Source organism: Melozone crissalis, unplaced genomic scaffold (genome assembly GCF_028551555.1).
Source record: "Melozone crissalis strain CALT ecotype California unplaced genomic scaffold, PUWL_Pcris_2 ptg000068l_1, whole genome shotgun sequence".
Lineage (NCBI taxonomy): Eukaryota > Metazoa > Chordata > Aves > Passeriformes > Passerellidae > Melozone > Melozone crissalis.
The window spans coordinates 1,643,733-1,671,689 of NW_026535846.1; the positions used below are offsets into that span (position 1 = coordinate 1,643,733).

The window sequence follows — 27,957 nt, forward strand, 5'->3', positions numbered from 1 at the left end:
AAAACAACGTGGCCTCCAGGGATTTGTGATCATGAGATGGGGGCCATGGCACGGGGGTGCTAGTGGAAAGGGGAGCCCTGTGAGAATGGGGGCCCTGGGGAAATCAATGTCCCTAAGGGAAGGGGTATCGCAGGAAGTGGAATTACTGGGACAGGATTCCTTGGGGTTGGAGATCATGGGAATTGCAGTCTAGGGATGGGGGTCCCAGGGAACGGGGGGCTGAAGGAAATTGGGTCCCAAGGTTGGGGTTCCAGGGGGATGGGGGTGCCAGGGTTGGGCAGTTGCTGGGGGGGCACGGGGGTCACAGCTCCTTCCCTGAGTGCCTCAGATTTTGCTTAAGGCGGGGCTCCACAAAATCACCCCTGTAGTGTTCATTTCCTGGACAGGCATTGCATGGGCATCCTGGGTACCTCTGCATCTGTGTCCTCCCCTGCCGTGGACTTTTTCCTCTCTTTATTTCTCTTTTTTCCTTATTCTCCTTACGTTTTGCCACATTCCCTCACCCCCAGTTACTGGCTCAGCAATCCTAGGGTGCACCTGAACAGGAAGGGGTTGGGGCACCCAGGGGAGGGGGGGAAATGGGGAGCCAGGGGCGCAGGGAAGGGTGAGGAGGATTTGAGGTATGGAGGTGTTGGGCTGTGCTCTCTCAACACTTTCACTTTCTTTATCCTGGACGAGAGGGAAGAGGCCATTTGTGCTGAGAGTCAGATGGGAAAGGGAGTGTTCAGTCTCTGTTCCTGGGGGGGCACATCCAGGGGAATCCTGTCCTCTAAGGTCTCTGTTCCAGAGTTCAGCTGGGGGAAACCAGTCCAGGGGGTGACACATCGTGGCATGGGGGGTCCTGTCCCAGGGGGTGGCAGTTCCAGAAATGTCCCTGCACATTCCTGGCAGGGTGCCTGTCCCAGGGGTGGCACATCCTGGGGACCCCTGTCAATGCAAGGGTGGGGCCCAGCCATGGCCCAGCCCCACTGCACAGGAATGGCCATTGCCCAGCCCTGCTCTGGCCAGCCCCAGGGGGCAACCAGCACCTGAGTGTTCCCCCCTGCCCCCCTGGCTTTTATTCTGGGAACTTTAGAGCTGCTGCAAAGGTGAAAATTCTGTGGGGGAAAAAGGCCTGCCTGTGGTTTGCTCAGGCCTGCAAGAAGCACAAACCACAAAGGGAGCCCAAGCAGTGGCTCTGTGAGGGCCTTTCATGGTTTTCAGGGCAGGGCTGGCTGGAAACTCCCCATGCAAGGGCAGCTGTGTGGGAACCAGTCCAGAAAGGCAGCAATTGATCATTTTGTCCCTCTCAGCAAGGGACTGAGAGAGCCTCAGCACTACTGCAAATACCAGAAAAATCTGCTCAACAACCTGACCTGGACCCTCCTTCTTGAACAAATCCTGCAGCCCTTTGGAACCTCACAGAGAGAATGTTTGTGATCTGGATGTGCACAGCAGAAGAGAGGGAAAATGTGGAAATATTGAGCAGGGGCTGCACACGAGAGGCTGGGGAACATGGGTGTCACAGCAGGAGTAGGGAGTGCCCAGGCAAGGGAATTCAGGGCAGGCTGGAGTGGATTTACCAGGGAATCAGACCCTGAGGCACACACAGGCATTTCCACAGATTCCTATGCACTGTCTCAAGGATGGACAGAGCTTCTCCCCTTCCTCCATGGGAAGTCAATCAAGTTTCAGGGTGGGAATGAGCAAAATGAGGAGAGTTCCTAAAAGCCGAAGAAAAGGCTTCCTTCTGGGCTGGGTTGCTGCTCAGCAGGCAGGGAGCAATTCCATGGAGCTGTTGGACACTCAGGGAGATTCCACACTCTGTTATCCACAAGCAAATGCTACTGGGGAATGCACCAAGGGGCTGCTAAACGGAACGAAAAAGTCTCATTCCATTGTGGTTTGTTTGTGTTTTTATTGTGAGTGACTTGTTGGGAAAGCAATGGATTCTACAAACCAGGTAATTTTATACCTTGTCAATTTGATTTCTGATGAGTTTGTCCCTTATTGGGAAAATAATGGTGTGGGAAAGATGTTTGCTTTTATTCTATGGATGTGTAATTTTGTCTCAACCAATTGGGCATCAAGTGTTGTCTGGGATGGCTGAGCCAGGAAATTGGGGGGACCTGACCCAGGGGTATGTGGGGCAGGGGAACAGAGACTCCCAGGACAGCCCTGGGGTGCCTCAGGGTGGGGGCTTTGCTGGGCTCTGGGTCACCTCAAAATCTGTGGCACCCAGGGAAGGAGCTGTTTTCCCCTGTGCCCACCCATCAACTGCCCAATCCCTGGCACCCCCATTCCCCTGGGAACCCAATCATGGGACCCCCATTGCCTTGGTCTCTCCTCCCTGGGACCCCCATCCCAGGACTGCCATTGCCCAGCACCACCATTGCCTTGAGCCCATCCCATGGGCTGCTTCTTCCCCCAGAACCCCTATTCCCGAGGGTCCCCTTTTTCCTCCTGCACCCCCAACCCTGGCACCAACATGCCATGACCCCAAATCCCTGGGGACCATGTTCCCACAGCACACCCAACCCTTAATCCCTCCAGGCATGGAGACCCCAATTCCCCTGGACCCTCATTCTCCTGGACACCCATCCTTGGTTCCCCACATCCCCTGAGCCCCCCACTTCTGCAAACACCATCACCCACCATGTCCCCAGACTATGCAGCCTTGTCCCCAGCCTGTGCCCATCCTGTGCTCACCTCGTCCCCACCAAGGGCCACCAACACATGGGGACAGACCTGACCTCACTTCCTTCCTCTTTGTCCAAACAGTCGCCAGCCAGGGGAGCAGTGGCCACAGCAGTGAGTGACAGCCAGTCCACATGGCTGGGGACACCGAGATGGCTGGGAAGGTGGTGCTGCTCCTGTGGGGTGAGTGCCCCAGGCACAGGCCTGACACCCCAGGGATAGGGAGGGGGCACAAGGAGGATGTGGGGTCCCCTGAGGTCCCCAAGGCCAGCAGTGCCAGTCCATGATACCTACAGTGGACTTTGGTGGGACTGGGGATGTAGGGTGGGTTTGGGGACAGGAAGAGGGGTTAGAAATGTGGGGATAGGGATGTGGGGACAGGGATGTGGGGACTGGCACCTTTAGGTTCAGGTGGCTCTGGGCATAGGCAAAAGGGAACTGGGATGCAGGGACAGAAGTGGACAACAACAGTGAGGATGTGGCCATGGGGATGGGATCATGGGGATGGGATCATGGGGATGAGATCATGAGCTGGTGAGGGTGACCTGGGCTAGTATGGGCTGTGTCCATAGAGGGCTTGTCTCCACAGTGTCCCCATGTTCAGCCTCAGCCCAGGGTGCCCTCAGTGTCCCTGTTCCAAGGTGTCTGTGCCACAGGGATGTGGTGCATGGGTGACTGTGAAACAGACATGTCCCCCTGCCACTCCAAATCTCTTGGGGACCACCGACACACACTTTCTCACAAGAACTGCTGACCCGATGGGGAGAGTTAGGGGCAGTCCCCACATTCTGTATCCCTTTGCCTCTGTTCCCACGGTGCCACACTCACCGAGCCCTGTCCCTTCTCCCTTCCAGCCCAGACCCCCGGCCTCGCTGGTGAGTCCTCGGGGGATGCCATGGCCCCACCCCACTGTACCCAGCCCTATGCTAGCCCTGGTAGGCTGGTGTCCCTGTCACCCACAGGTGCCCAGACCACCCAGCTCCTTGTGGAGGCCCCCTGGAAGCTGGCAGTGCTGTGGGACCGGGTGACACTGACCTGCCAGGGCTCGAGGACTGCTGGTGCCGCCACCTGGTACAAGGACATGCAGACCTGGTGGTAGCAGCGTCCTGATCACTTCACTGTCTTCAAGAAAGGCACCTACATGTGTGACAGACCTTGGCACTGGGCTCAGCCACCCCGTGAGCATCTTAGATGGTGAGGTAATGTTTGGGTATCCCCAACCTGGCACTCGCAGGGACCCCGAGGGCTCTGAATGGGCTCCGCTCCATGGGTCACCTCCTCCATAATCAGAGCCTGTCCCCTGCTCTGGGGACATCCCAGAGTATCCTGGTTTGGAGGGATCCCCAAGTTGGATTTGGGGATCTCTGGTGCTCTGGATGTGAACCAGTGAGGGGAGGCCGGTGCCATTGGGTGTGACAGGACCCCTCTGTCCCTAAGACTGGCTGGTGCTGCAGGTGCTGGCACGGGTGCTGCTGGAGGGGGACACGGTGACACTGTGCTGCCAGGGTCTTGGAACAGCACAGTCATCTCGGTGTCCTTCTACCGTGAGAAGACGGAGCTGGAGGTGTTCCCCAAAGCCACAGAGATGTCCCTGTCCCCTCTGCAGCTGAGCCACAGTGGCCACTACAGATGCAGGGGTCGGATGGAATCCTGGGGGTGGAAGAAGTCAGCACCTGTGACAGTGACAGTGCAGGGTGAGCACCATACAGCCCCCACCCCGACACCCCCACAGCACCTCCCCAGGGACTCGAGCTCACAAATCCCCCTCCACTCTCCTTCCCAGAGCTCTTCTCAGTGCCAGTGCTGGAGGGTCCCCCTGAACACATCGTGGGGTCGCCCCTGACTCTCAGCTGCCTCAGCACCCCCAGCCCCCTGCGGCCCTGAGCCCCCCTCCTGCACGTGTTCTACCGGGATGGGCAGGTGGTGGGGGGCCGGCAGGGCTCCCTGCAGCTGCTGGTGTCCATGGGGGTCTCCCACTTGGGGAATTACAGCTACCAGTTGCTTACGGAGAGAGGGGGTGGGGGTGGGGGTGGGGAGGATGTGCGGAAGAGCAGCACCTGGCTCCGCATCACCGTGCGCAGTGAGTGCGGGGATGGGCACCGGGAGACCCCACAGCCACCTCCCTTCCCCTGGCAGGGCATCTCCATTTCCTCCACACAAATTTCCTTGGTCCTTCTATTACTCCCCTTTTCCCCTCACCCATCTGTGGTGTGACCCCATCCCCAACATCCCCCACCACACCCATCCCTCCCCATCCCTATTTCCCCACACCGGCTCCAACCCCTCCCTGTGGTCTCATCCCTGTCTGTGTCCCTGCAGTGCCCGCGGACAATGCCACCATCACACCCGGTGTCCTGGAGGTGACACCGCGGGACACAGGGACACAAAGGGACACAGGGAGGGTCACACAGGGTCACCAGGGAGTGCAGGACCTCCATGCTGATGGGTGATCCTGATGTGTCCCTCTCTGTTTCTAGCAGTGGCCGCAGGTGTCAGTGGGGCCCTTTTGTTCCTGCTCCTGCTTGTGGGTGTCATTGTGGCCTGGCACCAGTGGCACCGTGTGGGTGGGTGACAATGGGGGGGCACGGGGTCACAGCAAGCTGTAGAGGCCGCCAGAGTTGAGGAGCGATTGGGCAGCACGCACATCCACAGAATATTGACCTTAGCCTGGAGTCAGAATGGTTTGGGGAGGTGCTGAAGGGTCCTGCAGGGATGTTTGGGTTCTTTCAGGGGCCCTGGGGGCGTTTGGGGGGTCTCAGTACCTACCTGGATTTGGGTTCTTGATGCTGAGTTGGTCAGGGCCACTGGGGATGTTCATGAATTCTGGGAGATCCAGGGTTGCTTGGAAGTCCTGAGAGGAATTAGGGTCTCGTGGGGGTTCAGGAATCCTGAGAGTGGTCAGGGCCCTGGGACCTCACAGTCACCCCTTCCCTCTTTCCTTTGCAGCTGCCAGGAAGAACCAGGAAAGGTAAAGGGGGGGCTAAAACCACACTCTACCCTTTTACCCCAACCCCCAGGACCTCCCATTCCTTCCCACACATCCCCTTTATTCCCTCAGGGCCCCCCCGGATCCCCCAGCCCCCATAGAGGAGGGGGAGGTGCTGTATGCCCACGTCGTGGTCACCAAGAGGGCAGGGGGTGAGTATATGGAGGACACACGCAGGGGGACACATTACCAATGAGTGTCACCCCACCCAGATCCCACAGCCCATGTCTCTCACAGCGTCCCCCCGTGCCACTACCCTCCCGGATCCCCAGGTGACCTACGCAGAGCTGCGGGGACCCCAGGGGCGACTGCGAGAACCTGGTGACATCTACGGGAATGTGCTGTGACGCTGGGGGGAACTGGGGGGCACTGGGGGTCCCCACCCATGGGCACCCGCTCGTGTGTGTACTGCAACCAAAAATTTGCCCCTTGACCGCCTTGTGAAGGCACAAAGATCCCAAAGGGCTGAGAGAAGAACAATTTCCTGAAACAGCAACCAGAGAGAATAAAATCAACAACAACAAAAACAAGGTTCAGGGTCCAAATGGTCACTAAAAGAACAATTTCTTGGGAGAGCCCCCAAAAATTAACAATTCCTGAACATTCTCCCCAGCACGTTTCATACCCCAGAGTAACGTGGCAGGGCCCTGGGCCTTCCTTGCGCTGGTGGCCAAAGCGGCCTTCAGGAGGCTCTGGATTCTCTTGTCTCATCCCAAACACCTCCTCTGCCCTGTTCCCCACACGATGGTGTCACAAAGGCCCTGTGGGGGTTCTGGAGCATCCCCCTTTTCCAGGACAGTCGGGATCAGGCCATGACACAGAGTGGGGTGTCAGAGAGAGGAAAAGTTTGATGTCTGGAGACATTTTGGAACACCTATGTGTGGCAGGGATGGATCAGGCTTTGCTTTTGATGAGACAGGGCTCCGTCTGTCCATCAGTCTGTTTACCATGGCACACTGGTGACAGTGTGACACTCTGCCAAAGCCTGGTCCTGCGTGGCCGCGTGACCAGAAGTGCCAGCTGGGGAGTGGGCCCTTGGTGGCCCCACTAGCTTAAAAGGCAGAGCATGAGGTTGCCAAGTCCCTGACCGTGTCTCCTCTTGAGGGGTTGGTCCCATCCACACTGGACCCAGGATTTGGCAACTCATTTAAATGAGAAATACGTTCCAAGGAAAGTGGGAACGTTCCTGGAATAGAAAGAAGACACTTGTCAAAAACTCTCTTTAATTTGAAAAATAATGGGGCTTCAATTGGGAAATTCCTATGGGGCTCTTTACATGGAAATTTATGAACCAGAAAATAACAAACAGCACAAACCCAGAACTTTCCCTCCTGCTCAGTGCTCTTGGTTTTTGTGGCAGTTACAACCGTGGCCAGCAGGGGGCGCTGAAGGAAGCACTCCCGACCAGCAGGGGCCGCCCCGGTCCAGCTCCAACCCCTCAGGGGCCACGGCTGCCTCGGACGGGAGGGAGGAGGGGAAATCGCTCCTTTTGCAAACTCAGGGGCACCAATCGGTCCCAGCACCGCCACCAGCAGCAGGCAGAAGCCGTCAAGGCAGCAGGTTGGATCCCAGTGCCCAGTGGCAGCGTAGCAGTGTCCCGGGGCCAGGCACACACCCTGCACAACACCCACAACTGCTCTCCATGATCTCAAATGGAAGGAAGGCAGTGCCTGACCCCAGGCAGGTCTGGGGTCCACAGCAGCACCTCTGATGGCTTTACACCACAATTCCTGCAAACCCTCAGCCTATAACTCAGGTGAGTAGGGCAGGGATGGAGCAGCTTTGGGGACACCTGGAATCCAGACAGGGTCAATCCCCACAGACCCACCATGGGTGCAGGCAGAGCCCCTGCACAGTATTTCCACAGCTTTCCCTTTTATCAGGCGGACATATCCGGAACTGAAACATTCTTTCCATGAGGTTCCAGAAGGCTGCAGGCTTTATTCAAGAAGGAGGGTCCAGGTCAGGATGTTGAGCAGAATGTTGTGGGATTTGCAGTAGTTTTGTGGTTCTGTCCCTTACAAAGAGGAACAAATTAACAATTGCTACATTTCCTGGCTGGTTCCCTCTCAGTGGCCACTGCAGGGGGTGTTTCCATCCAGCCCTGCTCTGAAAACCATCAAAGGCCCTTCCAGAGCCACTTGCAGGCCTGAGAAAACCACAGGCAGGCCTTTTTCCCCCATAGAAATCTCACCTCTGCCGCAGCTCCGCAGACCCAGAGCCCTCGGAATCTGTTTTGGGTGACCCCCAGTCCGCTGGCACCTTATGTCACCCCAAAATCTGAGGCACCCAGGGAAGGAGCTGAGACATATGGGCCCATACAGCCACTGCCCATCCCTGGCACCCCCATTCCCCCAGAAATCAAATCATGGTACCCCGTTTCTTATATCCTCCCCTCTCTGGAATCCGTATCCCAGTACTGATATTTCCCAGGAACTCCATGGCCCAGCACCCCTCATTACTGAGGAACACTCTCCTGTTCATTCCATCCCCTGAAATCTCTCTTCCTCTAGAACTATGATTCTCCCAGGACCCCCATTCCCACAGGATCCCCCTTTCCCCCAGCATCCCCATCCCATGACCCCAAATCCTGGAGCCCAAGTTCCTCTGGCACTCCCATCCTGGAGTCCCCTCCACACTGGGAACCCCCATTCTCCATGACTCCCCCTCCGCAGCACCCCCATTCCAGTCCCTGGGACCCCCCATTACCCTGGACACCCATCCACGGCACCCCAAAGCACCCTGAGACTCCCACTCCTGGGAATCCCATATGGCACCTTGTCCCACCCAGACTTGTCCCCATCCTGTCCCCACCCTGCCCACAGACTGTCCCCAGCTTGTGGCCACCCTGCCCCACCAGGTGCCACCTATGCATGAGGATGAGACCTGACCTCGCTTCCTTCCTCTTTGGCCAAAGAGCTACCACCCAGGGGACAGCCACACCCAGCACCGAGTGACAGGCAGTCCACATGGCTGGGAACACCAGGATGGCCGGGAAGATGGCTCTGCTCCTGTGGGGTGAGTGCCCCGGGCATGGGCCTGACACCCCGGGTATAGGGAGGGGAGGGGGCACAGGGTGGCTGTGGGGTCCCCTGAGGTCCCCAAGGCCAGCAGTGCCACTCCATGTTACCTACAGTGGACTTTGGTGGGAATGTGACTGATGTAGGATGGCTTTGGGGAATGGAACAGAGCACAGGAACAGGGGATGGAAGTATGGGGACAGGAATGTGGGGACTGGCACCTTTGGGCTGAGGTAGCTCTGGGGATAGGGAAGAGGGAACTGGGATGCAGGGACAGATGACAAGAACTGTGAGGGTGTGGCCATGGGGATCATGGGGATGGGATCATGAGCTCGTGGGGGTGACCTGGGCCATCATGGGCTGTGTCCGTGGTGTCCTTGTGCCCAAGATGTTCACAGTGTCCCCATGTTCTCCCTCAGCCCAGGGTGGCCTCGGTGTCCCTCTTCCCAAGGTGTCTGTGCCACAGGAATGTGCCCGTGGTGCACTGGCGGCAGTGAAACAGACATGGCCCCCTGCCTTGCCAACTCGTTTGGGCACCACTCCCATGCAGTTTCTTAAAAGAACTGCTGACCCGATGGGGAGAGTTAGGGACAGTCCCCACACCCAGTGCCCCGTGCTGCTGTCCCCACAGTGCCACCCCCACCCAGCTCTGTTCCTTCTCCCTTCCAGCCCAGACCCTTGGCCTCGCTAATGAGTCCTCGGGGGATGCCATGGCCCCACCCCACTGTACCCAGCCCTATGCTGGCCCTGGCAGGCTGGTGTCCCCTGTCACCCACAGGTGCCCAGACCACCCAGCTCCTGGTGGAGCCCCCCTGGAGGCCGGCAGTGCTGTGGGACCGAGTGACACTTACTTGCTAGGGCTCGAGGACCGCAGGTGTCACCACCTGGCACAAGGACGGGCAGCGCTGGTGGCAGAAGAGACCTGATCACTTCACTGTCACCGAGAGTGCCACCTACACATGTGACAGTCCTGGAAGTAGCACAGCCCCTCTGTGAGAGTCTCAAACAGGGAGGGGGGTTTTGGTGTCCCCAACCTGGCACCCGCAGGGACCCCGAGGGCTCTGGGTGGGCTCCGCTCCATGGGTGACCTCCTGTGTGACCAGAGCCCATCCCCTGCTCTGGGGAAATCCCAGAGCATCCTAGTTTGGGTGGAACTGGTTTTGGAATCGGAGAGCCTGGTGCATGGGTTGTGACCCAATGGGGGTGTTCCCGTGCTCTCCCCCAGACTGACTGGTGCTGCAGGTGCCGGCACAGGCACTACTGGAGGGGGACACGGTGACACTGCACTGCCAGGGCTGGCAGGACAGCATGATCAACTCTGTGTTCTTTTTACTATGAGGGTAAGAAACTGGAGGGGCTCTGAGACGGGAAGGATCTGTCTCTGTCCCCGCTGCGGGGGGACAGCGGCCAGTATGGCTGCGAGGGCTGGGTGAAATTCGGGATATCAGGGGAGTTTTGGTGGTCATCGCAGGTGACAGTGACAGTGCACGGTGAGCACCCCAATGGCTGCCACCCCGACAGCCCCACAGCCCCTCCCCAGGGATTCAGGTTCAGAAACCCCCCTCCTCCCTCCTTCCCAGAGCTCTTCTCGGTGCCGGTGCTGGAGGGTCCCCCTGAGCCCACCCAGGGGTCCACCCTGACTCTCAGCTGCCTCAGCACCCCCAGCCCCCTGCGGCCCAGACCCCCCCTCCTGCATGTGTTCTGCTGGGACGGGCAGGTGGTGGGGCGACCGCAGGGGTCCCTGCAGCTGCTGGTGCCTGCTATGGGGGTCTCCCACTCAGGGAATTACAGCTGCCAGGTGCGCTCTGAGGGGGGGCCGTGCAGAAGAGCAGCGACCTGCTCCGTGTCACGGTGCACAGTGAGTGCGGGGATGGGCACAGGGAACTCCCACATGCTCCTCCGGTCCCCTGCCTTGGTCCGTCCATGTTCCCCAGACACCTTTCTTCTGTCCCTCCACCTCCTCCCTGTGTCCCCTCATCCCTCCATGGTGTGACCCCTTCCCCAACATGCCCCATCACAACCTTTCCTGCCAATCCCTAACCCCTCACTGGCTGCCAGCCCTAGCCTGTGCCCTCTGCCCTGTGTCTGTCCCCACAGTGCCCGTGGCCAATGCCACCATCACTCCTGGTCTCCTGTCACACCAGGTGCATGTGGGTGACAATGTGACCCTGCGCTGCTTGGTGCAGGTGGACTCAGCCCCTGTCACCTTCACCTGGCCAGATGGGCAGGAGGTGGCCCAGTGTCCCCTTCTGGAGCTTGGCAACATCGATGTGGGACATTCTGGCACCTACCAGTGTGTGGCCACCAACCAGCTGGGACAAGATGGGCATCGGGTGTTCCAGGCACTCAGCCCTGAGCTGGCCCTGGAGGTGACACCTGGCTCACCCTGGCTCACAGGTGGGGTCTCACAGGGTTTCTGGGGTTTTAGGACACCTACAGTTCAGGGTGACCCCGATGTGTCCCCTCTGCTCCTGGCTGTCATCAGGGCAGTCACTGGTGGCACTGCTGGGGTAGGTGACAGTGGATGTGATAAGAGGATCCTGGAGAGAGGGGAAGCCCCCTGATTGGGGGCAGAGATCCGCAGCACCCAGGGCCCCTGAGCTGGGGGACACTGAGCCTGCAGTGATCTCAGCTGGGCGTCCTGGGGGATTTGGGGGGAATTTTGAGAGTCTTGGTTGGGCCCCAAGGACTTCCCTGGGTGGGCTTTGAGGAACATTGGGGTGACACTGGGAGTTCCTGGAGGATCTGGGGAGCTCCTGCATGGATGTGCAGGGATGTTTGGGGATCTTTTTGGGGTCTTGGAGGAGTTTGGGGATACCCCTCCCTGCTTGGGGTTCTGGGGACCCAGAGAGTTCGGGCCATCAGGGGGACTGGGTGCACTTCAGTGATGCAGAAGTTCTGGGGGCTTCAGGTGTGCTCAGAGTGTCCGGGGGAGTCAGGGATCCACTGGGATTCAGGGCTGCAGTGGGGATTTGGGTGTCCTGTGTGTGGTTGGAGCTGCCGAGGTCCCAGGAAGGTTCAGGGGTCCCGGTGTCCACTTGGTCACCCCCTCCCCTTTCCTTGCAGCTGCCAGGAAGCTCCAGGACAGGTGAGTGGGGAGCTCGGGCTGGGACTCCACTTTCCCCCTCCCCACACACCATCCAGACCCCCCCATCCCCTCAAGAACCCCCCGGAGCAGGAGGCTGTGCTCAACATCCACATCAGGGGCACCGAGTGGGCAGAGGGTGAGTACAGGGGGAGACAGTGGGACACGTCACACACGAATGTCACCCTCAAGCAGGTCCCCGCAACCGATGTCACTCTCAGGGCCCCCATGGATGTCCCCCAGCCCTGCCCCACCTTGGGATCCACAAGTGACCAACGCGGAGCTGTTGGAACCATATGAGGGACAGTGGGATCCTTTTGACTATGATGATATGCTGTGACACTGGGTGGCAGTGGGGGGCATTGATTCCCCTCAGGGGTCTCTTCTTCCACTTCACAGCACCCCACAGGGCTCCTCATTCCCCCTCCCAGTGATGGGAGAGCACACGACGTTTTTCCTATGGTACCCAAAATTCAGTTTTTTGGTCAAACTGTGTGAGAAACAAGGCTCACTCTTTAAATTTTGTAAATGTTTATTAAGGAATAAAAGGTACAGTAAACAGTGTGCTGGGTGCTTGGCAACTGCCAGAGGCACACTTTTAACTACAGCAATTCTCCTTACATAGTTTTTCACTGTAATGTTTAAATACATACTCAAGAGGGTTAAACATATACAAACATTCTTTCCAGTTTACATGTTCTGGGAATTCTTTTCTTGGTTTGACCCTTGATTCATTTTCATAAAGTACATGCTATACTGCAAAGTAAATTTATCTATTTTTGTCCTCACAAAGCCCCCCTGTTCTGTGGTTTGACAGTTCTTGAGAAAAGAAGGGTCAGTGGTAAATTCCTCTTTGCATTCTTCCTTTTGATGTTTTTTCACTTGCTACTTTTCAATGTATTCTTCTCATACAGATGAGATACTCCACCAGTACATTAAATCAACAATATCTATTTCACAAATTATCTCAGTTATTCTCACCGTTGTCACTTAGTTACACAAATAAAGGCATTAGCTACTTCTGCAACAGGTAATGCTGTAATACGCAGCACATTGTCTCTATCTTGATATTTTGGGAGAGCTTAAACTATAATGTATTTATCACACTAAAATATATATTCTACACAGGGATTAGGGTAAAAAGGCTGACAATTTGTAGTGTATCAAAAGCAGTTAAAAAGTGATTACAACCTGTATTATATAAAAATAATTTGGAAAAACCAATATAATAGTGAAAGCCAATGACTACAAAATTGTTCGTAACAGGGGGAAGGTGTATGGAAGGGTTTATTTGACTTCTCCTTATCTTGCTCTGATTTTGTCGGCAATAAATTCAATTCATATCGCTAATTCTGAGGCAGTTTTACCCGTGACAGGATTTGATGATTGATCTCTCCTGGTCCTTGTCTCAACCCAGGAACCCTTTTCTCAATTTTCTCTCCCCATTCAGGTGTGGAGGGCAGTGAGAGAGTGGCTGTGGTGGGTACGGGGCATCCGGCCACTGTCCATCCATGGCAAGGCAGGGGGGAGGAGGAGGGTCCAGGTCAGGTTGTTGAGCAAATTGTTGTGGGATTTGCAGTAGTGCTGGGGCTCTCTCCGACCCTTGGGCAAAGGGACAAAGGGATCAATTGCTGCATTTCCGGACTTGTTCCCACACAGCTGCCCCTGCAGGAGCGGTTTTCAGCCAGCCCTGCTCTGAAAACTATCAAAGGCCCTCACAGAGCCACTGCTTGGACTGCCTTTGTGGTTTGTGCTTCTTGCAGGCCTGAGCAAACCACAGGCAGGCCTTTCTCCACCCACAGAATTCTCACCTCTGCAGCAGCTCTAAAGCTGCCAGAATCAAAGCCAAGGGGGCAGGGGGGAACACTCAGGTGCTGGCTGCCACCTGGGGCTGGCCAGAGCAGGGCTGGGCAATGGCCATCCCTGTGCAGTGGGGCTGGGCATGGCTGGGCCCCACGCTTTCCTTGACAGGGGTCCCCAGGATGTGCCACCTCTGGGACAGGCACCCTGCCAGGAATGTGCAGGGACATTTCTGGAACCGCCACCCCCTGGGACAGGAACCCCCATGCCAGGATGTGTCACTCCCTGGGACAGGATCCCCCAAGGACAGGACCCCTTGGATGTGCCACCCCAGGAACAGAGACTGCCCCCCTTTCCCATCTGATTCTCAGCACAAATGGCCTCTTCCTTCTTGTCCAAGAAAAAGTAAGTGTAAACATTGTGGAGGCACAAGCCAACACCTCCATCCCCCACAGCCTCCCCACCCTTCCCTGCAACTCCTGCTTCCCCTTCCCCCTTCCCTCAGTCCCCCCACCTTGGTCCCTGCTCAGGTGCTCCATGAGATTGCTGAGCTAAGAACTGAGGGTGAGGGGACCTGGCACAAAAGTGAGCAAAATAAAGAAAAAAAGCAATAAAGACACTAAAGTCAAGGGCAGAGGAGGACACAGAGTCAGAGCTACCCAGGACCACCATGTGAAGCCTGCACAGCACATGAGCTTCCCAGGGGGGCTTGGCTGGCTCTGAGTCATCCCAAAATCTGATGCACCCAGGGAAGAAGGTGAGACCCCTGTGCCTATTCAGCAACTGCCCATCTCTGGCACCTCCATTCACCTGGGAACCCAAGCATGGGATCCCCATTCCTTATGTCCCCTCATCCCTGGGACCCCCATCCCAGTACTGCCATTCTCCAGGATCTCCATGGCCCAGGACCCCATTCCCAAGGAACCCTCTCCTGTTAATTCTATCCCCTGAAATCCCCCTTCCACCAGGACCTTGGTTCTCTCAGGAAACCCATTCCCATGGGAATCACCATTCCCCTAGCATCCCTATCCCATGACCCCAAATCCCTGGAGCCCATGTTCCCCTGGGACTCCCATGATTGAGTCCCCTCAGCCCTGGGCACCCCCAGACCCATGACTCCCCCTCCTTAGGAACCCCATTCCCCTGGACACTGAGCCCTGGCACCCAAAATCAATCCTAGCCCCCCACTCCTGTGAACCACATGTCCCACTTTGTTCCACCCACCCTCATCCCCTTCCTGTGCCCAGCTTGTAGCCACCCTGCCCCCATCAAGGGCCACCTACATGTGGGGACGGACGTGACCTCGCTTCCTTCCCCTTCATCCGAAGAGCCGCCAGCCAGGGGAGTGGTAGCCACAGCAGTGAGTGACAGCCAGTCCACATGGCTGGGGACACCGGGATGGCCGGGAAAGTGGTGCTGCTCCTGTGGGGTGAGTGCCCAGGGCACGGGCCTGACACCCTGGGGATGGGGAGAGGAGGGGGCACAGGGGGTCCTCAGAGGTCCCCAATGGCAGCAGTTCCAGTCCATGGTACCCACTGTAGACCTGGGCGGGACTGGACATGTAGGGTGGCTTTGGGGACAGGAAGAGGGGGCAGGAATTTAGGGATGAGGATGTGGCTACAGGGATGTGGGGATTGGATCCTTTGGGATCTGGGAGTTCTGGGGATAGGGACAATGGAACTGGGATGCAGGGACAGAAGTGGACAAGAAGCATGACGATGTGGCCATGGGGATGGGATCATGAGCAGATGGAGATGACCTGGGCCTGCATGGGTTGTGTCCCTGGTGTCATAGTGCCCGGGGTATCCACAGTGTCCTCATTTTCTTCCTTTGCCAAGGCTGGCCTTGGTGTCCCTGTTCCTGAGGCGTCTGTGCCACATGGATGTGGTGCACAGGTGGCTGTGCCACAGACATGTCCCCCTGCCTCTCCAAATCTTTTGGGGACCACCCAGACACACTTTCCCACAAGAATTGCTGTCCCCATGTGGACAATTTAGGGACAGCCTCCACACCCTGTGCCCCCATGCTCCTGTCCCCATGGTGCCACCCCCACCCAGATCTGTCCCTTCTCCCTTCCAGCCCAGACCCTTGGCCTCGGTGGTGAGTCCTCGGGGGATGCCATGGCCCCACCCCACTGTCCCCAGCCCCATACTGGCCCTGGCAGGCTGGTGTCCCCTGTCACCCACAGGTGCCCAGACCACCCAGCTCCTGGTGGAGCCCCCCTGGAGGCCGGCAGTGTTGTGGGACCAGGTGACGCTGACCTGCCAGGGCTTGGGGGCTGCCAGTGCTGCCACCTGGTACAAGGGCAGGCAGCGCTGGAGGCAGCAGGGACCACGCCACGTCGCTGTCACCGAGAGTGGCACCTATACATGTTACAGACCTGGCACGGCACTGGGCGCAGCCCCCCTGTGACAGTGCTAGATGGTGAGGGGTTATCTTAAATGATCAGGGTGGCCCCTGACAGGTCTGGGTGGGATCCACTTTGTGGGTGGCCTCACACCCCGTGTGTGGGAGAGCCTTTCTACAGGACACCTGGACATCCCAGTGCACCCAGTGCAGCCAGATGTCCCCAGTGCCATGGGCACCCACCATGGACCTGTCTTGAGCCCCTCAGTGAGAGGGGACCCCTCTGTCACACAGACAATCTGGTGCTGCAGGTGCCAGCACAGGCACTGCTGGAAGGGGACACGGTGACACTGCGTTGCCGGGGATGGTGGAACAACACGGTCACCAGGGTGCGATTCTACCAGGACGAGAAGGATCTGAGGGGGCCTGTCAATGGGACGGAGCTGTCCCTGTCCCCCCTGCAGCTGAACCATAGTGGCCGCTACAGCTGCGGGGGCTTGGTGAGGTCCTTTATCTCACGGTCAGCAGCAGTGACAGTGACAGTGCACAGTGAGCACCCCATGGCTGGAACTCCAATCTCCTGATATCCCCAAAGTCCCTTCCTAGTGGACTCAGAATTACAGTCTTCACCTGCCCTCTCCTTCCCAGAGCTCTTCGTGGTACCGGTACTTGAATGTCCCCCTGAGCCAAATGACGGGTCCCCCTTGACTCTCAGCTGCCTCAGCACCCCCAGCCCTCTGTGGCTTCGAGCCCCCCTCCTGCACGTGTTTCACCGGGACTGGCGGGGGAGGGGGGGGGCGAGCAGGAGTCCCTGCAGCTGCTGGTGCCCACCATGGGGGTCTCCCATTTGGGAAATTATGACTGTGAGGTGCATTCCAAGGGGGGTCCATGAGGAAGAGCAGCACCCAGCTCCGCATCATGGTGTGCAGTGAGTGCGGGGATGGGCATGGGGAGTCCACATGGCCCTCTCAGGTCCCCTGGTTAGGCACCTCCACATCTCCCAGACAGTTTTCCCGGGTCCTTCCATCCCTCCCCTTGTCCCCTCACCCCTCCATGTTTTGACCCCATTCCCAACATCCCCCATCACACCCTTCTCCCCGTCCCTATCCCCCCACACCATCTGACAGCCCTTCCCTGTGCCCTCAGCCCTGTCTGTGTCCCCACAGTGCCTGTGGCCAATGCCACCATCACCCCTGGTCCCCTGTCACACCAGGTGCATGCAGGTGACCCCGTGACCCTGCACTGCTCGGTGCAGGTGGGCTCAGCCCCTGTCACCTTCACCTGGCTGCACCACGGGAAGCAGGTGGCACAGGGTCCCCTCCTGGACCTCGGGGCTGTCAATGTGGGACATTTGGGAACCTACCAGTGCGTGGCCACCAACCAGCTGGGACAGGACAGGTACCGCGTGTTTCAAGCATTCAGCCCAGAGTTGGCCCTGGAGCTGAAACGGCAAAATAAAGGGACACAGAAGGACACAGGTGGGGATCACACAGGGTCACTGTGGGGTGCAGGACCCCTGGAGTGATGGCTGACTCTGATGTGTCCCCCTCCATTTCTTGCAGTGGCCGCAGGGGTTGGAGGGGCCCTTTTGTTCCTGCTTCTGCTCGTGGGTGTCATTGTGGCCTGGCACTGGTGGCACCATGTGGGTGCGTGACAATGGGGGGATGGGAGGCCCAGGGAGATGTAGAGGCCTCCAGAGTTGGGGAGCGAAAAGGAAGCACTCACAGCCCTAGAATTGTGACCTTTTCTGGGAGTCCTATAGAGTTTGGGGAGGTGCTGGAGGGTCCTGCAGGGATTTTAGTGGTTCTTTCAGGGGCCCTGGGGGCGTTTGGGGAGTCTCTGTCCTTGGCAGGCTTTGGGTTTTTGAGGCTGAGTTGGTTGGGGGCACTGGGGAGGTTCATGGCTTCTTGGGGACTTCAGGGATGCTACGAGGCCCCATGGGAGTTCAGGAATCCTGAGAGTGGTCAGGGCCCTGGGACCTCACAGTCACCCTTCCCCTGCTTCCATTGCAGCTGCCAGGAAGAACCAGGAAAGGTGAGTGGGGGGCTCAAACCACAGTCTTCCCTTTTACCCCAACCCCCAAGATCTCCCATTCCCTCCCCCACATTCCCTTTATTCCCTCAGAGCTCCCCTGGATCCCCCGGCGCCCCCAGAGGAGGGGGAGGTGCTGTATGCCCACGTCGTGGTCACCAAGAGGGCAGGGGGTGAGTATGGGGGGGACACACACAGAGGGACCCGTCACCCACAAGTGTCACCCCACCCAGATCCCACAGCCTGTGTCTCTCGCAGTGTCCCCCCGTGCCACCACCGTCCAGGATCCCCAGGTGACCTACACGGAACTGCGAGGACCCCAGGGGCGACTGCGGGAACCTGGTGACATCTACGGGAATGTGCTGTGACACTGGGGGAAACTGGGGGGCACTGGGGGTCCCCACCCATGGGCACCCACTAGTGTGTGTACTGCCACTAAAAACTGCCCCTCTCCCTCCCCGTGGAGGGACAAAGATCCCAAAGGGCTGAGAGAAGAACAATTTCCTGAAAGAGCAACCAGAAAGAATAAAACCAACAGCAACAGCAACAAGGTTCTGAGTCCAAATCGTTACACACGGGCAAATTTCCTGGGAAAGACATAACAAGGAACAAACCCGATTTTTCCCCCTGCACGTTTCCTCCACCAGAGGAACCTGGCAGGACGCTGGACCTTCCTTGCTCTAATGGCCAAAGCAGCCTTCAGGAGGCTCTGGATTCTCTTGTCCCCTGTACCAAACCCCTCCTCTGCCGTGTTCCCCACACCAGGATCTCACAAAGTCCCTGTGGGGATTCCAGAGCCTTCCCCTATCACAGGGCAGTCGGGGTAAGGCCATGGCACAGTGTGGGGTGTCAGAGACAGGAGAAGTCTGATGTCTGGAGATATTTTGTAACAGCTGTGTGTGGCAGGAGTAGGTCAGGCCTTGGTTTTGGAGAGACATGGCCCCGTCTGTCCATCAGTCTTTCAGCCATTGCACACAGGGACAGTGTGACGCACCAGGTCCTGAGTGGCTGGGTGACCAGAAGTGCTACCTGGGGAGACGGCCCTTGGTGGCCCAACTGGCTTAAAAGGCAGAGCATGAGGTCGCCAAGTCTGTGACACTGACTCTTCTTGGCATGTCTGTCCCATCCACGCTGGAACCCAGGAGTGTGCCACTCATTTAAATGAGAAATATCTGCCAAGGAAAGTGGGAACATTCCTGGAATGGAAAGTTGGCCCAAGGTCAAAAACCATTTTTTGATTTCAAAGATGATGGGGCTTCCAGGCAGAACTGTAAGAAAAGGAATAGCAGCTCTTGACTAGGAAATTTATAAACCAGAATAGAACAAACAAGACAAATCCAGAACTTTCCCTTCTCCTCAGCGCTGTTGGTTTTTGTGGCAGTTATAACCGCAGCCAGGCAAATGCCCTGACAATACCCGCAACAGCTCTCTATGATCCCGGATGGAAGGAAGGCAGTGCCCAGGCAGGTCTCAGGTCCACAACATCACTTCTGGTTGCTTTACAGCCTTTTATTCCCTTTTCCTCCTTCAGCCTCGGCACAGCAGCTCTGGGAATGTTGAAGTTCCCTGGTATGCTGAGGAAAGCTGGTGCTTGGTGCTGACTCTGCCAGGGCTCCTCAGGTGGCTGCAGAGCACATTTGGAGTTCCTGCTGTTCCTGGGCCACTGCTGGTTCTGACATAGCAGCCCCAGGGGAGGAGGAAGAAGAGAGCAGAGGCACAGCCCTGAGGGCTCTGCACCTGCAACTGGACTACAGGTACAGCCAGGGCTGAGAGCAGTGTCTTGGGAGGGCAAGATGGGGCTAAATTGGAGCTGTTTGGGCCAATGTCCCTGTGCTGCTCTGGGAGCTGCAGACCCTTAAGGAGGTGTTGTAATTAGTGCTGGAGTTCCTGAAGTTCCGCTGCATTCCTAAAGCAGCCCCGTGCAAAACACAGAGCACTGCTGCCTCTCCTGGGGATTTTGGGATCCTGGTGTTGAGGCAGGAGCGGCTGGAGCATGGGGCCCACAGGAACAGCACCTGGCCATGCAGGTGGAGCAGGAGCGCCGGGAACTCCACAGGGTGCTCAGGGGAGGCCCATGGGGCTGGGCCATGGTGGGGCACCACTTGCCATTCCTGCTCCACCCAGATTTTGGGACAGAGCAGTGACACCCATCGGGCTCCCAAACCTCTCAGGCCTCGGGCACAGCCTCACAGGAGGTCCCGGCCCAGGCCTTGGGGATGATTCGGGTGCTCTCTGGCTCGATCCCAACAAGGAGCAGCGCTCCGGGAGTGGTCGGCACATCCTGAAGGAGTAGCCCGGGGCTGCTGGAGCCCGAGTGCTGTGGGCAAGGACGGTGTGAGGGAGCCTGGCCCCGCTCAGCCGGCGCTGCCCCAGGAACATCTCATCCTGCAGGGGCTCGACAGCCTCTGCCGGTGCCGGCCCCAGGGCTGTCGTGGGGCGAGGCCAGAGGGGCCGGGGAGCAGCGGGTGGGAGGGGCCGGGATGGAGGGACCGGGACCCTGCTGGGGAGCCCCGAGTGTGGAGGGAGTGAAACAGCAGAGGGGAGACCCTGGGACAGGGGGGAGCAGAGACCCTGCGGTGGGGTTTGCGGAAAGGAGGGACCGCAATGGTGGTTCCGGAGCACCGGGAAGGGGCCCAGCTGACATCGCGCTGCGAGTGCCGGGACGGTCACGGGGTGTCCGAACCAACTGTGGCAGCGTGTCCGAAGCCACTGTCGCGATGTGTCAGGACCGAGCGTTGCCAGGGTAAGTCCCCCACAGGTCTGGGAAGTGGAGGGTGTCGTGGTTTGACCAGAAATGGGACATCTGGGATATGTTGTTTTGCTGTGGCTACCAATGGGTGGTCGGATTTTAAGATGAGCACCTGATTTGACCAGTGGGGCATTTGGATCCGCCTCTTGAGACTACAAACCCAAGGAGTTAAAGCAGGGATCTTGTCCTTCAGAGCCCTCTTGGGATTTCCGGCGTGAAGGTGCTGCGTCTCCCTCCCCTGGCCCAGTTGCTGGCTGGGCTGGGGGAGGGGAAAGCCACGTGGCCCATCTACAGTAGGCCGGATTCGGAGGAAGGGTGGTGGACCATTGAGCGACCTGTTTATCCCTCCCCTCCCCCCTTTTGGAGATGGAGAGAATGCAGCCCGTGCTAGAACTGTATACCTTGAAACTTGATATCATGTGCCGGCAGCACGGTTGGAGGAGAAGGGGAGGGGGCAGCGGGCAGTCCGGCCGCCTGAGAGAACTTTTAACTCTTGTGGATAGTGAAAGCCTCATAGAACATTACCTTTCCTAGAAAAGGGATAAGAGTGGAAGATGAAGGAAGAAACTGGCTAGTAAGGGGGTCTGGCAAAGAGAAAGAGAGATGTTGTAGGAATGGAGGAAGATGGAGTGGCAATTTTTGCTGGACTCTTTTTTGTTGTATATCCATGGACTGTTTCCTGGTGATGCAGAGGCTGCATTGCAGGGGGAAGCGGAGGCTCGGAGTCAAGAGAGTTTGGTTTTGAGACCCCTCGGCCCCAGGGGGTATAGAAGAAATGGGGGGGACAAAGGTCCCAGAGATGAGACTGTGCTCTGCTTGGAACGAGACGAGGCATCCTTAAAAGGCCCTGAAGGCAGGCCCCTGCTCCATCCCATGCCTGGTGGTGAGACCACCTTGGCATGGAAAGGAGATGTCACGAGATAGCAAGACTCCGGGCGGTGCTGATTGTGACAAGAAGTCTGTGGCACAAGGAAGGACTCCGTCTATCCCTTATGAGCTGAAGATTTGATTTTTTTCTAAAGGGTGGTGCCAGATCGAATGTGGATAATTTTGGGAAATGTAAATATACTTGGGAATTTGGTGGGAGGAGGATAAGGAAGTGTTTCTGTGTAGTTTTCATTTTCCTTGTGTTTTTTCCCTTTTTCTTTTGTAGTTTAGTTTTTGTAGTTTAGTTAATAGAGTTTTTTTCTCTCTTTTCCTTAAGCAGGAGCCTGCTTTGCTTATTCCTGGGTATCACCTCACAGCAGATGCCAGGGAGGGAGGTGTATTTTCATGGGGGCACTGGCATTGTGCCAGTGTCAAACCATAACAGAGGGGTACCCTGGAAGGTGTGCAGCTGGTGTGGGGCAGAGCCCTGTCTATTCCCTATACCTTGTGCAGGTGAGGAGGGCAGGGAAGGAGCAGCTTTGGGAACACCTGGAATCCAAACAGGATCGCTCCCCACAGCCCCATCATGGCCATAGGCCAGAGCCACTGCTCAATATTTCCAACATTTCCCTCTTGTTTGGCAGCCGAGCCAGAACCCGAACTTTCTTTCTATGACTTTCCAAAGGGCTGCTCCTTTTGTTCAAGAAGGAGGACCCAGTCAGGTTGTTGAGCAGATTGTTGTGGCATTTGCAGTAGTTATGGGGCTCTCTTAGCCCCTTGGAGACAGGGATTAAATGATCAATTGCTGCATTTCCAGACTGGTTCCCTCACAGCTGGCCCTTGCAGGGGTGGTTTCCAGCCACGCCTGCTCTGAAAGCCATCAAAGGCCCTCACAGAGCCACTGCTTGAGCCCTGTTTCGGTTTTGTGCTTCTTGCAGGGCTGAGCAAACCACAGCCAGGCCTTTTTCCACCCACAGAATTCTCACCTCTGCAGCAGCTCTAAAGCTGCCAGAATCAAAGCCAAGGGGGTGGGAGAGATCCTCAGGTGCTGGCTGCCCCCTGGGGCTGGCCAGAGCAGGGTTGGGCCATGGTCATTCCTGTGCAGTGGGGCTGGGCCATGGCTGGGCCCCACCCTTGGATGGCCACTGGCTTCAAGGAGCAGGAATTTGGGAGCCCCTTCCTGGCTGGCGCTCCATTCCCTAGCTGTTCTTGCAGGCTCAGATCCTGCAGGGGATGAGCAAGAATGGAGAAGTCTGGAGCCCCAGAAGCTGCCATCCCCCAGGACAGGAGCCCCTTGTCCACCATGTGTCCCCCCTGGGACAGGAGCCCCCCATCGCAGAAAACTCCCCTCCCTCCCCCACCCTGTCTGACACTTAGCACAAACAGCCTCCTCTGTGGAGAGGTTGGTTAATAACTGGTTAAGTGAGAAAGGCCATCCTGACATAATGCCGCTGGTTAAGCTTGAAAGGGAGGTCAGCAGTCTCTGATTCAGTGACTGCTGACAGGCAAGAATGCCGTATGACCTTGCTGCAACATGAGGAAAGGGAGGTGAGATTAGTCCTGAATATCTGCAGAATGTAACAAAAGAATAAGCACAAGAATGTAGAAGTAGGTGTAGTTGCTGATATGTAACTAACTAATCCTGAGCTCAACTTTTGCAATATGTATGAAGCTTATTAAGAACTGTATTTAACCCGCCGTATTTGATCAATAAATTGGACTTGGATGAACCAATTGGTGTCTGGGTCTCCTTCCTCCGACACTCCTCCTTCTCCTGCAGGACAGAAAAAGTGAAAGTGTTGGGGCACACAGCCAGATACCCCCATCCCCCACAGCCTCCCCAGCCCTCCCTGCAGACCCCTCACTGTTACTTGCCCCACTCTCGGGTTCCCCCAACCCATTCCCTACTCAGTTGTTTCCCAGAATAATCAAGGAACAAACTGGGGCATTGTGAAATTGAGGGATCAAAGGGAGGAGATGGAAATGAAGAGTGGAAAAAGCCCCTGGGATCTGGGGGCACACAAACTCAGAGCCCTTCAGAATCTCCCTGGCATCACCCCCAGGCCGTCGGCACACTTCAGGGGCTGTGCTGGGCTGTGGGTCACCCCAAAATCTGAGGCACTCAGGGAAGGGGCTCCAACCCATGAACCCACCAAGCCACTGCCCATCTCTGGCACCCTCATTCCCCTGGGAACCCAACCGTGAGACCCCCATTCTTTCAGTCCCCTTGTCCCGGGGACCCCATCCCAGTACTCATATTCCCCAGGATCTCCATGGCCCAGGACCTCATTCCCAAGGAACCCTCTCCCATTCATTTCATCCCCAGAAATTCCTCTTCCCCCAGAACCTTGATTGTCCCAGGACCCCTCATGCCCACAGGATGCTCCATTCCCCTGGTACCCTCATCCCTAGGACAACCATCCCCTGACCCCAAATCCCTGGAGCCCTCATTGTTCTGGGACTTCCATCCCTTAGTTCCTCCAGCCCTGGGCAGCCCCATTCCCACAGCACCTCCATCCCTGGTGACACCCCCTCCTCAGAGCCCCCATTCCCAGGGACCCAATCCCTTGGGCTCCCCATTCCCCTGGAACTCGTCCCTGGCTCTCCAAACACCCTGTGCCCCTCACTCCTGCTAAGCCCGTGTCCCACCTTCTGCCACTCTGTCTTGTCCCTATCCTGTCCCCTCCCCGCCCACAGCCTGTCCCCAGCTTGTGGTCACCCTGCCACCACCAGTTGCCACCTACACATGAGGAAGAGACCTGACCTCGCTTCCTTCCCCTTTGGCCATAGAGCCACCACCCAGGCAACAGCCACCCTGGCAGCGAGTGACAGCCAGTGCACATGGCTGGGGACACCAGGATTGCTGGGAAGGTGGCGCTGCTTCTGTGGGGTGAGTGCCCCAGGCATGGACCTGACACCGTGGGGATTGACCCCAGTGAGAAAGAGACCAGTGGGGAGGGGGCACAGGGAGTGGGAGAACATGTCGGTCACTGAGGTGCGATTCTGCTATGAGGACAAGGAAGTGTAGGGGTCCCTCAATGGGGCTGTGCTGTCCCTTTCCCCTCTGCAGCTGAACCACAGTGGCCGCTACCGCTGTGGGGGCAGGGTGACCTCCAACATGTCCTCGTGGGTGCTCTCAGCGCCGGTGACAGTGACAGTGCACAGTGAGCACCCCATGGCTGGAACTCCAATCTCCTGACACCCCCAACACCACCTCCCAGCAGACTCAGAGTCACAGTCCTTAGCTCCCCTCTCCTGCCCTGAGCTCTCCTTGGTACCGGTGCTGGAGGGTCCCCCAAGCCCACTGTGGGGTCCCTCCTGACTCTCAGCTGCCTCAGCACCCCCAGCCCCCTGCGGCACTGAGCACCCCTCCTGCACGCATTCTACCAGGATGGGCAGGTGGTGGGGGGCCCGCAGGCGTCCCTGCAGCTGCTGGTGCCCACTGTGGGGGTCTCCCACTCAGGGAATTACAGCTGCCAGGTGCACTCCAAGGGGAGGGATCCGTGCGGAAGAGCAGCACCCAGCTCCGCATCACGGTGCACAGTGAGTGTGGGGATGGGCACAGGGAGTCCCCAGAGACCCCCCAGGTCCCCTTCCTTGGTACCTCCATGTTCCCCTGAAACCTTTATTGTGTCCCTTTGCCTCCGCCCTCAGTCCCTTCACTCCTCTGTGGTGTGACTGCAATACCCAAAGTCCCCCATCACACCCATCCCCCTCATCCCTATCCCCTCAAACTGGCTGCCAGCCCCTCCCTGTGCCCTCAGCCTTGTCTCTGTTCCCTCAGTGCCTGTGGCCAATGCCACCATCACTTTAAGTCCCCTGTCACATCAAGTGCACGCAGGTGACCCTGTGACCCTACACTGCAGGTGGGCTCAGCCCCTGTCACCTTCACCTGGCTGCACAATGGCCAGGAGGTGGCCCAGGGTCCCCTCCTGGAGTTCGGGCACCTGCCAGTGCACGGCCACCAACCAGCTGGGACAGGAGGACACCAGGCTCTCAGCCAAGAGCTGGCACTAGAGGTGACACCTGGCTCACCCTGGGTCACAGGGGGAGTCACATGGGGTCACCAGGGTGTTCAGGAACACCAGGGTTCAGGGTGACCCTGGTGTGTGCCCTCTGTCCCCAGCAGTGGCTGTGAATGTCAGCAGGACCCTCCTGTTCCTGCTCCTGCTCCTGGCTGTCATCAGAGGCTGTCACTGGTGGCACCACCGGGGTGCGTGACAATGGAGGGGGGGATTGGGGTCCTGGAGTGAGGAGGAGCCCCCAAGAGTGGAGGCAGATATCAACAGCACCAAGGGCACCTGAGCTGGGGGACATTGAGCCTGCAGTGACCTCAGCTGCGGTTCCTGGGGGATTTGGGGGATATTTGGAGAGTCTTAGTTGTGCTCTAGGGCCATTCCCAAATGGGCTTTGAGGAACATTGTGGTACATTGGAAGTTCCTGGAGGGTTTGGAGAGCTCCTAGAGGGCTGTGCTGGGATGTTGGAGGATCTTTGTGGGTCCTGTGGGCATTTGGGGGTCCCCCTCTCTGCCATGCTTGGAGTTCTGGGGGCACAGAGGGTTGGGTGCACCAGGGGGACTGGAGGCACTGTGGTGGTGCAGAAGTTCTGGAAGGTTCAAGGGTGATCAGAGTGTCCTGGGGGAATCAGGGATCCATTGGAATTCGGGGCTGCAGTGGGGATATGGGGATCCCGTGTGTGGTTGGAGCTGCCAAGGTCCCAGGAAGGATCAGGGGTCCCGGTGTCCCCACGGTCACCCCTCCCTTTTTCCTTGCAGCTGCCAAGAAGCTCCAGGACAAGTGACTGGGGGGCTCTGGCTGGGACTCCCTTTGCCCCTCCCCAGACATGACGCAGAGCTCCCCCCCATCCCCACAGGATCCCCTGGGAGGAAGGGGCAGTGCTGAACCCCCCACATCGTGGGCACCGAATTGGCAGATGGTGAGTAAAGAGGGTGACAGTGACACATCACCCGCGGGTGTCACCCCCACCCAGGTCCCACAAGCAGTGTCACTCTCAGGGGCCCCATGGGTCTCCTCCAGCCCTGCCCCACCTCGGGATCCACAAGTGACCAACGCAGAGCTGTCCGGGCCCCACGAGGGACAGCGGGACCCCTGTGACTACGATGACGTACTGTGACACTGGGGGCACTGGGGGTCCCTACCTCAGGGCACCCACCATCTGTCCCCCCAAGCTCCCATGGGTGCTCACTGTGTCTGTGGGGCGGCCACGAGTGGGGGGTCCCATGTGGGGCTGCCCAGAGCTCCCTGTTCCAGTGCTCCCAGTGCTCCCAGTACCCACAATGGCTCCCCATTTCCTTCCACAGAGCCAGGGGGCACAGGACCCTTGTCCTTCTTATTGGACCCAAAATACAGCTCTTTGATTAAACTGGGAGAAATGTTTTTTGTTTGTCCAGCTCTGTCAATTCAGCTTGGGAAGGAGCCAGGTCCCTGTCAGGTTAAGGAGCAGATTGTTGTTGTTTTCTTTCCAGTAGACCTGGGGCTCTCTCAGTACCCTGGGGAGAGGGACAAATTGATAAATTGCTGCATTTCCTGTCTGGTCCCCTCCCAGCTGCCCTGCAGGGAGGATTTCTAGCCAGCCTAGCTTTGAAAACCATCAAAGGCCTTCACAGACTCATTGCTTGGGTCACTCTGGCTTTTGTGCTTCTTGCAGGGCTGAGAAAACCACAAGAAGAACAAAACCCAAGAACTTTTTCCACCCACAGCATTCTCACTCCTGCAGCAGCTCTAAAGCTGCCAGAATCAAAGCCAAGGGGGCAGGGGGGACCCTCAGGTGCTGGCTGCCCCCTGGGGCTGGTAAGAGCAGGGCTGGGCAATGGCCATCCCTGTGCAGTGGGGCTGGCCCATGGCTGGGTCCCACACTTGCGTTGACAGGGGTCCCCAGGATGTGCCACCCCTGGACTGGTTTCCTCCAGGTCACCCCCAGAACAAGATCCTCCCTGGACAAGATCCCCCTGGATGGGCCCCCCCAGGACAGAACCCCCTCCTTTCCCATCTGACTCTCAGCACAAATGGCCTCTTCCTGCTTGTCCAGGAAAAGGAAAGTGAAAGTGTTGAGGTGATAGTGGAACCCTGGAAAAAGTTAAAGATAGAATCTAAAATGTTAGGCTTTGTGCTTTCCCAGATCAACTGCACCTGCATAAGCAGTATGATAAATTATATAATTGTTAGATATGATGATTGTTTAGTAAGTAAATGTAATTATTATATAACCATAAGAAGAATAGTGAGAAACTATGTTGGAAATTCAGAGAGGGGCTAAATTTATGTATACAATAGAACAATATAAGTTTAATAATTAACATGAAAGTTATGTAACGATAGAGTATAAAACATGATCATTTCAGATGTATGGTCGGAGTCAGATTTCGATTGAATAGAC

The 27,957-nt window shown here is 57.4% G+C and overlaps 1 pseudogene; it reads left to right on the forward strand.

Moving 5' to 3' along the window:
• Positions 1-27,574, forward strand: part of LOC128945955 (Fc receptor-like protein 4) — a 74,190-nt pseudogene extending 46,616 nt beyond the window's left edge.
• Positions 27,575-27,957: the final 383 nt, after the last annotated feature.